The following is a 13,079-nucleotide window of genomic DNA, read 5'->3' as shown; positions in this document are numbered from 1 at the left end:
TTTGTAAGTTGCTTTTAACTCAAACTCTTAAAATTTTATTATGTCCCAGATTTTCCTTAACAATGGAAATGTGTACAAAACAGAGAAATACCTTATCAATCATAAAAGGAGGCATTTGTAAAACCAATATTTCAAATGATTCTTCTGTTTGAAGGAGGATCTTATAGTCTTGGGCAATTCACCAGAAATGTTTAGATTTGAAATTAGTAACAGGCATGTCTCTCTTTTGTCTAAGTGGAGGAAGGACTACTGAGTGCATTATGTACTCTTGGAAATATTTTAGGAAAGGTTATACATAGAAGTTGAGGATTCGGGAAAATGATTACCTTGATCCTATCTTTTTCCACTAAGTGAATGGAGCCAACTTCAGTGTAGGGGAGATACTCAAGTGTGATGGCAACTCAGATGAACTGGCTAGCAAATGTTCAGTCCAACGTGAGACTACTATTACTCCTATTTGGCTGATTGTTAAGAAAGGATGTTGACCTGGGGTTGCTGAAAACAAAACTCAGGTTATTCAGTGTGTGTGTGTGTGTGTGTGTGTGTGTGTGTGTGTGTGTGTGTTTTCTCTCATATTTTAAACAATGGGAACCACTAGTATTCTGGGCAAGTAAAACATACCTAGTTATGGCCTGATAGTCACTTTTGAACTTTTAGGTTTTGGTATATGACCATGACTTTGATCCAAATATAATACTATTTAAAGAAAATATCAACAAAGTTTACTCTTCCATTGATAAATCTCATTTTTTCCCTTCTTTTACAAACTTGCTTCTTGGTGGCTCTAGATACCTTTCTCTCAGTCAGTCATTATACGTGTTATTATTGCAAAAATTTTTAGAAATGTCCTGCATCTGCCTCTCTTCTCTATTCCATGTAACCTGTGAGAGTTTTTACCCTGATTACTGGAGTAGTATCCAAATTGGCCCCCACACCTCCTGTCTTATCCCTCTGTCATAAAAATTTTTCCAAAATGAAAATATGATCATTTAACTTAAAAAGCCCATTGATGATTTTTCATTGCTTATAGAAACTAGAGTTATTATCAAGCCTTATTTATAAAATTTATTGTGACCCAGTCTTGGCCTGTTGTTCTGGTGTGTCTTGCTGTGTCCTACGGCTATGCTGGATTATTTTCAGGTTTCCCAAGCTTATCGTGGTCTTTTTTATCATAAGATTTTATATACAGTTTTTAAAAATCTCTAATCTTCCCAAGTAAGCATGGATACATCCTGGCCATTTCTATAGACCCACTGTAAATTCTTCTCTTTTCTTGAAATTTCTTTAAATCATATTTCTTCACTTTTAGTCAGGGATGGTTGATTACCTCAAACACAATTCTTGACCATATCTTTTATTGCTCTTGCCACAATATTCATGTACATTGTTTTCTCTTTAATGAACTTGTTAACTCTGCAAGTCAGACAGATAGTATCTTTATCATATTTGTAACTCCTATACCAAGTACAATGTCAATTAATTTGTTATTAACTTCTTTCCAATTAATGGATGATCGAATGAGTGGCCCTAATGTGGCACTGACAACACCCACTTTATCTAGATCATCTGGGTCCTGTCATCAAACTAATCAGACAGAGATCGCTGATCGGCCTCGCCCACATTCTTGGGTTTCCTGTTGGAGGAGCGCTGTAGAAATAAGACTATTTTGTCACACATAGGTGGAGCTCTCCTATCTATTCTTTCAGGCTTTGCAAGCTATGTACGACAAAGCATGTCAGAAAGGGATTAGGAAGAGCAAGGGATGGATTTGAAGACAAAAAGCAGTAGGGACTAACTAGTAATGTTATTGGAAAATCAAGGTGACTGAATATTCCCCCAATCCCCAAATATTCAAATCTGGAGTTTATGAGGTGCATTTTAGAAGTGGCACACCCTCCTCATCCAGCCTCTGAATTGCACTGATTGGAAACACCTGGAGGCTCTAATGCATTTTTAGATGCTACTTAGAGTAAATTAGTTTGATTGAGATGTGATTTCATTTGTTTCAATACAGTTGATTGGTTTTAAAGACATCCATCCAGCCTAGCAATTCAATAAATATCAGAGCTGACACAAATCTCACCTTGAGAACTTAAGGAAAAATGGTCGAACTACTCCCTCTTGACAACAGGGAAAGTAGTTTAAAAAAATTTTTTTAAACTACTTTAAAAATCTGTCATCTATCTGTCCTTTCATCCATTTGTCTGTTGGCCATAAAAGAGGAAACAAACTGATTTTTACAGGAAAGAAGATAAGGCAAAACAACATTTGACGTATGCTGTCTAGGTTTTAAGACTTCTGTGTGGAATAATCTGAGGAAGCAGAAGATGCCTGGGCTTTTGAGTGAGTGGATTTTGACCAAATTGCCACTCTGCTGCTTATTAGCAAGATGGGCCAAGTTTTTTAACATATTTGGCCCTCAGTTTTTTCTGTAGAAATAATTTTTGATATGCAAAGTTTTTAAAGTAATTTTCTAAAACATAGTGAAGAGACATGCACACAAATGTTGAATGTTTTGTATCAAGTTCGGTTATAGAAAGCTACTTGCAGGAGACTGGAACTCAGTTTTCTGATTTAGAACTTTAGAGGAATCTTGAAGTAATGACTTGAAGCTCTGGGTAATCTGCCTGAACTTGTATGGATCTCTTGAGCTCCTTAGATCTTGTTCTTCTAGCCAAAACAGATCATCCTATTCATATGTTTTAGGGTCTCTCCATATGCCTCTCTTAACCTCTTTGTGTCTGTGTACTCATTAAAGATGGTATATCAGCCAGTCTTTAAAAGCTTTAATCCTAGAGAAAGTCGCTGAAGCTAGAAACATGTCCAAATGATTTGGAAATAAAGGATGCATTTATTTGTAGACAGTGGGAGGGAGGACATATGATTTTTGTTAGTGTACATCACTGAGAAAAGAAAAAAGTAATATAAGAGACAGCTTAGTATACCTAAGGAATATATAGAAAATAGACATATTTCCCTTACAAATTCCATATGACTTGTGCCAGATGGCTATATTAAACAAAGCAAACAATTGTGAATTTCTACCCGTATTTCTGTCTATTGTATTTGTAAGCAGAGCTTCACTCACTTTGATTTACTGTGTCCCTAAATATTAGGTAAGATGTTACTTAAAACATTTTTGAGTCTGAATTAGACGCCTTTTAATTGTGCTAAATAGTTCATTATTTAAAGAGCTGCCTTCTTTTTTTGCTGGCATGATTAATTTCCAATTGAATGCAGCATTGTCTCTATCTTTACTCCTTTTCTGTTTTTCTACTTTCTCTTATTTCTCCTACACCTTACATACTCACCTTTGATTGCACCAGCATGCTCAACAAGGTTGCACTCAGCATGTACTTTTATTTTGGATGGTCTTCTCTTGTTATCAAATGCTCTAGGGATAAGGGGACTATATTTTACACTCTAACAAAGAACAGCAATGCAGTGTTGTCAGTCCAAACTGACCTTAAATTTCCCCTTATCCTAAGGTCATCTTTTTCTAGAAAATTTGGAGGAAGAATAATTTCATCTTTCGTGCCTCCCAGTTTGTCCATTCAGAGTTCCTCTTCAGTGTCATGTGCTCTTCTCTGACACTCCCAACCACGCTGGAAATAATTCTTCCACATCACTGGGTATCCTTGGCATAGTTTATTTTATCTGTAGGATGCTGGCATATAGTAGTAATAGAAAAGGAAATCTCTAACTGTATATACCTGTGATTCTTCTCTTTCCAGCTGAATAACCCAAAGAAACTCAACTTTTCACAGGGATTCCACATGTCACCCTAGTTTCTAATCTTTTTTCTTGTGGACCATACCTTTTGTCTCATTTTATGTTTACTTTTATCTTAAAAGGGAAATGTGTAACTCTGTTATTTTAAAGTACCTTTAGTATGAATTATAAGGAACAATTGGCTCAATTTGATTAAAACTAATTACTGAGGATTTTAGCAATCTGAACTCTCTCTCTCTCTCTCTCTCTCTCTCTATATATATATATATATATATAAAATATGTGTGTGTATGTGTACCTCCACACATATATTTACACATACAATAAAAGCCAATTAATATTGATTCAAGGAACCAGTGGAATTTTAGAATTAAAGATACTGTAAATGTTGAAGATACTGTAAATGTACAGATTTAGAAATGTGGAATATATAGAATGAGTGCAGACCCCCTGGAAGAATGGGAAAGGATATGGCTTGAGAGTTAGAAACCTATACTGTGGTCACAACAGGACTTCTAATTAGCTGCATAATATGGGCAAATTAATCTCTATGAATCTCATTTACTTTACCTTCAACAGAAATTGCATGAGATTTAAATATCAAACTTAAATTTTGAATTATTTTTTAATAATTAACACTCATTCAATGAATGAATAGTGATGGACATATTTGTATGAATTATTTACTATTCAGGGTTAATTAAATTACCATATACTCAACAATTTTTCATGTATCATCAATAGTGTAACAGAAATTTTTAATTTTGCTAATTAACTAGTGTTCCTTGATCACATATCATGACTGAAAGTTCATAAAGACTTATCAGAAGAATGAGCCTTTTTGTTGTTGTTTTTCATATAATTTCTGCTTCCAATAGTGCTCATGAATGGATTTTAATTTTTAATTAACACATATTAATCATATCTACAGATGGGACTCACTGTGCTATTTTCATACATGCATCTAGTGTACATTGATCATATCTGGTCTCTTTCTACCCCTGCCCCAGCATCCCTCCCAGGCTCCAGCAATCACTATTCTACTTTCAGGTCAACTTCTTTTAGGTACCTGCAAGTGTATCTGTTTTTAGATACCTGCAAATATCTGTTAGGAAGACTGATTTCATTTCCTTTGGATACATACTAAGGAATGGTACAGCTAGATGATATGGTAGTTCTATATTTAGTTTTTTGAGGAATCTCAAATTATGATTTCCATAATGTTTGTACTAATTCACATTCCCACCAAGAATGTATGTGATTCCTTTTTCTCCATCTCTTCACCAGCATCAGTGTTTTTTTTTTAATACACTAGCTTCAGTAACAAGGATGAGGTTGTATCTCTTTGTATTTTTGATTTGCATTTCTCTGATGGCTAATGATATTGAGCATTTTTCATATACTTATTGACTATTTATATTTCTTCTTTTGAGAATTGTTTATTTAGATCAAGTTCCTGACTTTAATCAAATCACTTATTTTTTATTTTCAAGTTTTTTGAGTTCCTTGTATGTTCTGAATATTCACCCTCTGTCAGATGAATAGCTAACAACTGTGTTCACCTGTTCTTTAGGCTGCCTCTTCACTTTGAGGATTGTTTGCTTTGCTGTACAGAATTTGTCAATATTTGTTTTTTTCCCTATGCTTTTGGGGTCCTTCTCAGAAAATCACTGCGTACACTGAGGTCTTGGAATGTCCCCTGTGTTTTCTTAGAGTAGTTAAGAGCTTCATGGCTTCCACTTAGGTCTTTGGTTCATTTCCAGTTGATTTTTGGACAGAGCTGGGAGGGAGGGACAAGTACCAATCTTCTGCATGTAGACATCTAGTTTTCCCGGGAGTATTTGTGGAGGATCCTGTCATTTCCGGTGTATGTTTTTGGCACCTTTGTTGAGAGGCAGCAGGCTGTCGATGGGTGGGTTTACTTCTGGGATCTCTATTCTGTTCCACTGGTCTGTGTGTTTACCATGGCTCTGTAGTGTATCTTCAAATCAGGTATCCTAATGCCTCCAGCTTTGTTCTTTTTGCTCCAAATGGCTTTGACTATTGTGGGTCTTTTGTATTTCTATATCAACTTTAGGATTTTTTTTCTAGTTCTGTGAAGAATGTCATTAGTATTTTGATGGCTATTGCATTAAATGTGTAGATGGCTTTGGGTAGTATGGACATTTCAACAATGATTCTTCTAATTCACAAACATGGGAGGTATTTCCATCTTTTAGTGTCTTTAGCTTCTTTCATCGGTGTATTATGATTTTTATTGAAATCTTTTACTTCCTTAGTTAAGTTTATTCTAGGCATTTTATTTTTATTGTGGCCACTGTGAATGGCATTGCTCTCATGGTTTCTTTCTTAGCGAATTTATTATTGGTATATAGAAAAGCTACTGATTTTTATGTCCTTCAACCTGCACCTTTATGGAATTTCTTCATTAGTTCTGATAGTCTTTTGGTGGACTCTTTAAGTTTTTATGTAGAGAATCATGTCAGATGCAAACAGGGATAATTTGACTTCCTCCTTTTCTATTTGTATCCTTTTCATTTCTTTCTGTGTCTTAGTTGCTCTAGAAAAATCTGTGGTACTATATTGAATAAGAGTTGTGAAGTGGCATCCTGTTTTATTTCTGATCTTAGAAATGCTTTTAGTTTTTCTCCATTCAATATGATGTTGGCTGTGAGTCTATCATATGTAGCATTTGTTTCCTTGGAGTATGGTCCTTCTATACATAATGTATTCAGACCTTTTATCATGAAGGGGTGTTGGGTCTTATTAAATGCTTTTTCTGAATCAGTTGAGATTATCATATGATTTTTTCCTTCATTCATTGATGTAATATATTATGTTTATTGATTTGTGTATTTTGAACCATCCAGGCGTGACTGGAAAGAAACTAGCTCGATCATGGTGTGTGATGTATTTGATGTGCTATGGAGTTTGATTGCTAGTATTTTATTGAGAATTTTTGCATTTATGTTTATCAACAATGTTGATCAATAATTTTTGTTGTTGTTGTCTTTCCTTTATATTTGATAAAAGGGTAATGCTGTTTTGGGGGGAAGACGGCTAGCATCTCTTTGGAAGATTCTTCTGCCCAGAGGAATCCAAGCCACCCTAAATAGCCACCCTAAGTCTTGACATCTCAAATAATTAAGCCACCCAAAATCTTAATATCTCAAATAATTAACAAGTAATAAAACACTAACACTCAGAAATATATTTACAAAAGTAAAGCCCCTGATTGATCTAGTCCACATGGGTTCTTGAACTAGACAAAGACAAAATGGCTCTGGTGGTTTATTTAAGGGGGTACATCAAAGCCAGGAGTAAGGTTTCAAGGACAGAGTCTTGCTTTGTGATATCTTGCAGTCAGCAGGTTGATTGACATCTTGGCAGGTCACACCCGTGTCAGGTGCTATGCTCCTAAGGGCAGAGCTTGAGGGGGAAGTTCACCTGCATCAGGGGGTCAGTCCCTGTGGGGAGTGCCCCCAGGGGTTCCCAGGGCCAGACTTATCCCCTCAGGAGGCTACAGTGCACAACACAGTCCACACACAGCCCACAGACGGCTCGTGACAGTGCTGGTATCGTAGAATATGTTTGGAGGGTTTTCTCCCTTTCATTAGAGTAGTTTGAGAATAATTGACCTTAGTTATTCTTTATCAGTTTCGTAAAATTGAGCAGTGAAGTCATCTGGTCCTGAGTTTTTGTGGTTGGTGGTTTGTTTGTTTTTGTATGCTGGGATTGAACTTAGTCCTTATACAGGCCAGGAAAGCTCTCTACCCATGTATCTCCAGCCCCTTGGTTCTGGGTTTTTGTTTATTGGAACATTGATTATTATTGGTTCAATTTCATTACTTATTATTGATCTACTCATGTTTTGAATATCTTCATGGTTCACTTTTAGTAGGTCCTATATGTCCAGAAATTTCTTCATTTCTTCTAGATTTTCCAATGTGGTGGCATATAGTTTTTTTAAAAAAATAATTCCTAATTATTCTCTATATTTCTGTGCTATCAGTTGTAATGTCTCCTTTTTTATCTCTAATATTTTTATTTAGGCCTTCTCTTTCTTAATTAGTCTAGCTAAAGGTTTGTCAATTGTGTCTGTCTTTTCACAAAACCAACTCTCTGTTTCATTAATCTCTAGTTTTTTTAAAGTCTCTATTTCATGTATTTCTGCTATGACAATTATTATTTCTTTTCTGATAATTTTGGGTTTGGTTTGTTCTTGAGATGTATCATTAAGTTACTTATTTGAAATTTTTCTATTTTTTAATATATAGGCACTAACTGATATTAACTTTTCCTTTTTGTCCTGATTTTGCTCCATCCCTAAGTTTGGGTTATGTTGTGTTTCCATTTTCATTTGTTTCAATAAATTTTTATATTTCCTTCTGATTTCCTCAATGACCTACTTTTGTTCAAAAGTGCATTACTCAGCAGGTGTGATGTCCTGTGTCTATAATCCATACACTTAGGAGGCTGAGGCAGGAGAATCATAAGTGAGAGGCCAGCCAGACTCAGCAATTTAGCAAGACGCTCAGCAACTTAGAGAGACCCTGTCTCAAAAAATAAAAAGGACTGGGGATGTAGCTCAGTAGTAAAGTGACCTGGGTTAAATCACCAGTACTCCCTACCCCCAAAAAAGTAAGTTGTTCAGTGTCCATATATTTGTATAATTTCTAAAATTTCTTTTGTTGTTGACTTCTAGTTTTATTCCATTGTGATCAGAAAGGATACAGGATATGATTTCAGGTTTTAAAATTTATTAATAAAATTTCTTTTGTTGTTGATTACTAGTTTCATTCTATTGTGGTTAGAAAGGAAACAGGATATAATTTCAGTTTTTAAATTTATTAATACTTGTTTTGTGTCCTAATCTATGGTCTATTTTAAAGTTACATATGCTGATGAAAAGACTCTGTATTCTGTGGCTGTTGGATGGAATGTTCTGTAAATGTCTACTATAATGTAAATAAATGTGATCTATAATATAATTTAAATCTGATGTTTGTTTATATATACATATTTTGGTCTGGATGATCTGTCCATTGATGAAAGTCAAGTATTAATATTTTCCACTATTATTATATTTCAGTCTCTTTCTCTCTTTAGAACTAATAGTGTTTGCTTTATAAAATTAAATGCTCTGGCATTGGGTACATGTAGATTTGCAATTATTATAGCTTTTGATGAACTGATCCCTTGATTATTATGTAGTGATCCTCTTTGTCTCTTCTGACAGTTTGGTCTTAAAGTCTGTTTTGTCATGTGTGAAGCTACTCCTGCTTGCTCTTGATTTTCATTTTCTTTTTTTTGCAGTAGTGGGAATTGAACCCAGCAGCACTCTACCATTGAGCTACACCCCCAGCCCTTTTTACTTTTTGTTTTGAGACAGGGTCTCACTGATTTGCTCAGGGTGGTCTCAAACCTGCAATTCTCCTGCCTTGACTTCCTGAGTTGCTGGGATTACAGGATTATGCTGCCACACTCAGCCTGTATATTTTAATTAGAAGATTAGTGCATTTACATTCAAGGTTATTATTGAAAGTTAAGGACTTATTTCTGTTATTTTATTGATTTTTTTTCTAGTTGTTTTGAATATTTTTCTTCCTTGTTCATCTGTAGGGAGTGATGGTTTATAGTATTGATAATGTTTTATTATTTCTTGTTTCTCTTTTGTGTACCTATTCTTCTAAGGGATTTATACTTTCACATGCTATATGTATTATGTTTCTTTCACTTTTGGATATAGGACTCCCTTAAGCAACTTTTGTAGGGCTGTTCTGGTGGTCTTGAATTCCCTAAATTTTTGCTTATCTTGGAAGGTCTATATTTCTTCTTCCTTTCTGAAGGGTAGCCTTGCTGGATATAATAATTATGGTTGTTGATTTTCTTTTGGGACTTAGAGTACATCATTCTATTCCATTCTGGACTATAGAAGGGTTTTTGTTAAGATATCTGCTGTTAAATCTAATGAGGTTGCCCTTAAATATGACTTGGTGGGGTTTTTGTTGTTGTTGTTTCAGAGTTAAAAATTCTTTGTCTTACACTTTTGACAGTAATATGCCGTAGTGCAGATCTTTTCCAGTCGTGTCTATTTGTAGTTCTATAAGCCTCCTGTACCTGGATGGCCATGTCTTTTCCAAGAATATGGAGGTTTACACTATTATTTCATTGAATAAGTTTTCTATGTCCTTAGCCTTTATTTCTTTACCTTCAGATATTCCAGTGCTGTGGGTGTTTGTCTAAGGGTGTCCCCCAAACCTAGAACACCCTCTTCATTTTTTCTTTTCAGTTTTTCTTTTTGCCTGAATGGGATACTTCAAAAGGCCTGTCTTCAAGCTCCAATATTCTTTCTTCCTCTTAATCTTGTCTATTGTTGATGCTTTCAACTTATATTTCTATTTAACTTAATTGAACTCCTTATTCCAAGATTTCTGTTTGATTCTTTTTTAAAATCCCCATCCTTTTGCTAAATTTCTCATTCACGTTCTTCATTATCTTCCTAATTTCATTTAACTGTTTGTCTTTATTCTCTTTGATCTTATTGAGCTTTTTAATAATCATTCTTTTGGATTCTGTATCAGGCATTTCGTCTATTTCAGTTTGTCATCTGTTGCTAGAGAATCACATCTTTTGGAAGTGTCGTATTACCTTGTTTTTTCACATTTCTTGTGTTCCTTTGTTGAGATTTGATTATCTGGTGAACGATACCCACTTTTATGGGAGAGGTGGCCTTCTTAGTAAGTGGCTTTCTCCTGTAGTTGTGTGTTGGGGCTGTTGGTTTGTTATGCCACTGTTGCCTTTGTTTCCATCTGGGCACCTTAGTGTAGTCTCCCTGTAGCTTTTTTGGCTGTGGTTAGTGATTTGGGGCACACAGAATGGGTAGTCAGGAGGATGCGGTGTAGAGAGCTGAGTGTGAATGGTCCTACTATGTAACTACTCCTACAGTGTAAGTAGTGGCCTCCGTTGGCTGATGAGTTTTCTCAGGTACTGTTGATGTTGGCTCTGTTACTTCCAAAGACCTCCACATCAAAGCAATGAAGGGAATAAAACACTTGTCCTCTGACCAGACGACAGTGTAGGATCAGGGGTTTCATGGGGAGAGGTGGTGGTGGGAACCACAGTCCTCTCTCTGACAGCAGTAAGTAGTCAGACATGGTGTGGGGTATGTGGTGGTAGGAACAGTACAGGGGTGGTGGCAGCAGGCACTGTATTCTCTCTCTCTGCTGCAGCTGTGGAAGTTCCCATGTAGGAGTGTAACTTTGGTCCCCTCCCTATCCAGGCTCTGCACACCTGGGGATGAGGTAATGGCCAGGTCTTTCTCCCACTGACTTTCAGCTGCAGTGCCTACCTTGGAGCTAGTGGGAACTAAACATCACCAGAGCCAGGCAAAATCCTTTGGGCATGCATGCCCAGAGGTTGGGTGATTGCAAGGGCTTTTCTTCCCCCGACTTTCAGCTTTTGTACCCATCAGGGACTAGGCAAGAGCAGGATGTGGCCGGAGCCTGGCAAAATTCCTTTTCGGGCCTCCTTTGTCTGTGTGTGCCTATAGGCAGGGTAAGCAGCGCTGTCTATTTCCCTTCATGTCACAGCAGCTGTGATTTACAGTGCAGTGAGTCTGAGTCAGTCATTCTGCCAGGCCAACTTGGGCTCACAAGGCAACTGTCCACTGAGCCAGTGCAGTGGTATTTCTGTGGTGTCCAAGAGATGGGAATATGCAGGGTTTTATGTTCCCATGAGCAGTCAAAATTCAGAAATAGGTCCCTTCTCAAGATGGCTTCTGTCTACAGCACCATAGGGATTTGCTGGCAGATGACGTGAAATTCTTTCCCAAAGCAAGGCTACTGTGCAGATTTCAGATTACTTATCTAAGTAGGCTGCAAGTCTGTGAGTACTGCAAAATTTTGAGTGGTTAGGATTTCCAGTATCTGCACGAATAGGTTTGCTGGGACTTTCTCTTTCACCCTTACCCTGCAAAGGGGACTTCTCTCCCTTCCTCTGGCTCTAGAACCAATGCAGCAGAAGCGAGAATATTTTGTTTCTCTTACTGTGCTCTTGTCCCAGGGCTGTGCATCTTACTAGGTTCTAGTCTCTGTCTTGCTGGTTCTCTGTGTTCTCCATGGTCACTCACCTCAAAATGCAGCTGCACACTTGTTGTTTTTGTTTTTCTTTATGAAGGAAGAAGTGAATCAGTACTGGTGCCCCCACTTGACTATCTTGAAACGTTAGGTCTAGTGATTTTACATACCCCCTGACATATTGCACTTTAACTTAAATTACAAAAGGAAGGTAGAAGAAAAACAGCTTGATATTGAGGTAGTGAGAGGTAGAATACCAAATTCTGGGACTTAGAGGATTATCACTGATTAATTAGAGAATTATTATAAATGTTCCAAGTGGCTCTTTTTCTTTTAACCTGCAGATTAAGGGGATGATCTTTGAAGTTTTTATTAACTCTGACATTCTGGAAATTATCTTTGGTTTTAAAATAGTAAACTTTCTGCTAAAGTCAATATTTTTTCTGCTTCTTATTATCTCTTCGGTTCATAATAAATTAATATATTTTCTCCTCTTAGGCAGATATATATTCATAATTGTTTTCCTTCTACAGAAAACTTCAAGCTCCTATTAGCCTCCATTCATAGGGGTGTTTCAATAATATCTTTGACAGAAAAAAATCCATAGTACACAATTCTTATTTCTAGAGCTCAGGTTGTGTTTAGAAATAGCCATTTGGGGTTATGTTTGATAATGTTTGCTGTGATGATCATGATTAACCAAAGCACAGGTCAACTCAGTGTAAAGCCTTTCTTCCTATAAATGCTTTAGACAGTGATTCGGTTGAGGAAAAGATCAGATATGGTTGACTTTTTCCCTTCTTTGGACTTCTTAATTAATTTATTCATTTTTTTTTTTTTGCAATGCTGAAGATGAAACTCAGGACCTTGTGCTTGCTAGGCAATGTTCTGCCACTGAGAACACCCGCAGCCCGTCTCCTTTATTTTCTTTTTTGTCCCTAGGAAGCAAACAGGGGACTTGAGCCTACATAGACCAGGCCAAGTCTTTTCCGGCTAAGCTACACCTCCCAGTTTCAACTTTATTATCTTTCATATGTTCTTTTGTATCAAGAACAAGATGTTTACATCAGGTAGAAATAAAATTATTTTCTGTTCTGAATTTAGAGTGGATTGTCATTGAAACATCTTAACTCTTTCCTTTCTGTTTGAGTATGTAGCTCCATTTTTAGCTCCTGAGGAGATGTGAAGCAGCAGATCTGGGCTTCTTATTATTAGTATCTGAATGCTTTACTGCCATCTAGGTGTTCAGAGGTAGAAGAAAAAATTTTC

The sequence above is a fragment of the Ictidomys tridecemlineatus genome, chromosome 11 (assembly GCF_052094955.1).
Source record: "Ictidomys tridecemlineatus isolate mIctTri1 chromosome 11, mIctTri1.hap1, whole genome shotgun sequence".
Lineage (NCBI taxonomy): Eukaryota > Metazoa > Chordata > Mammalia > Rodentia > Sciuridae > Ictidomys > Ictidomys tridecemlineatus.
The sequence above is the reverse complement of the archived record's forward strand: the minus strand, read 5'-3'. Positions refer to the sequence as shown.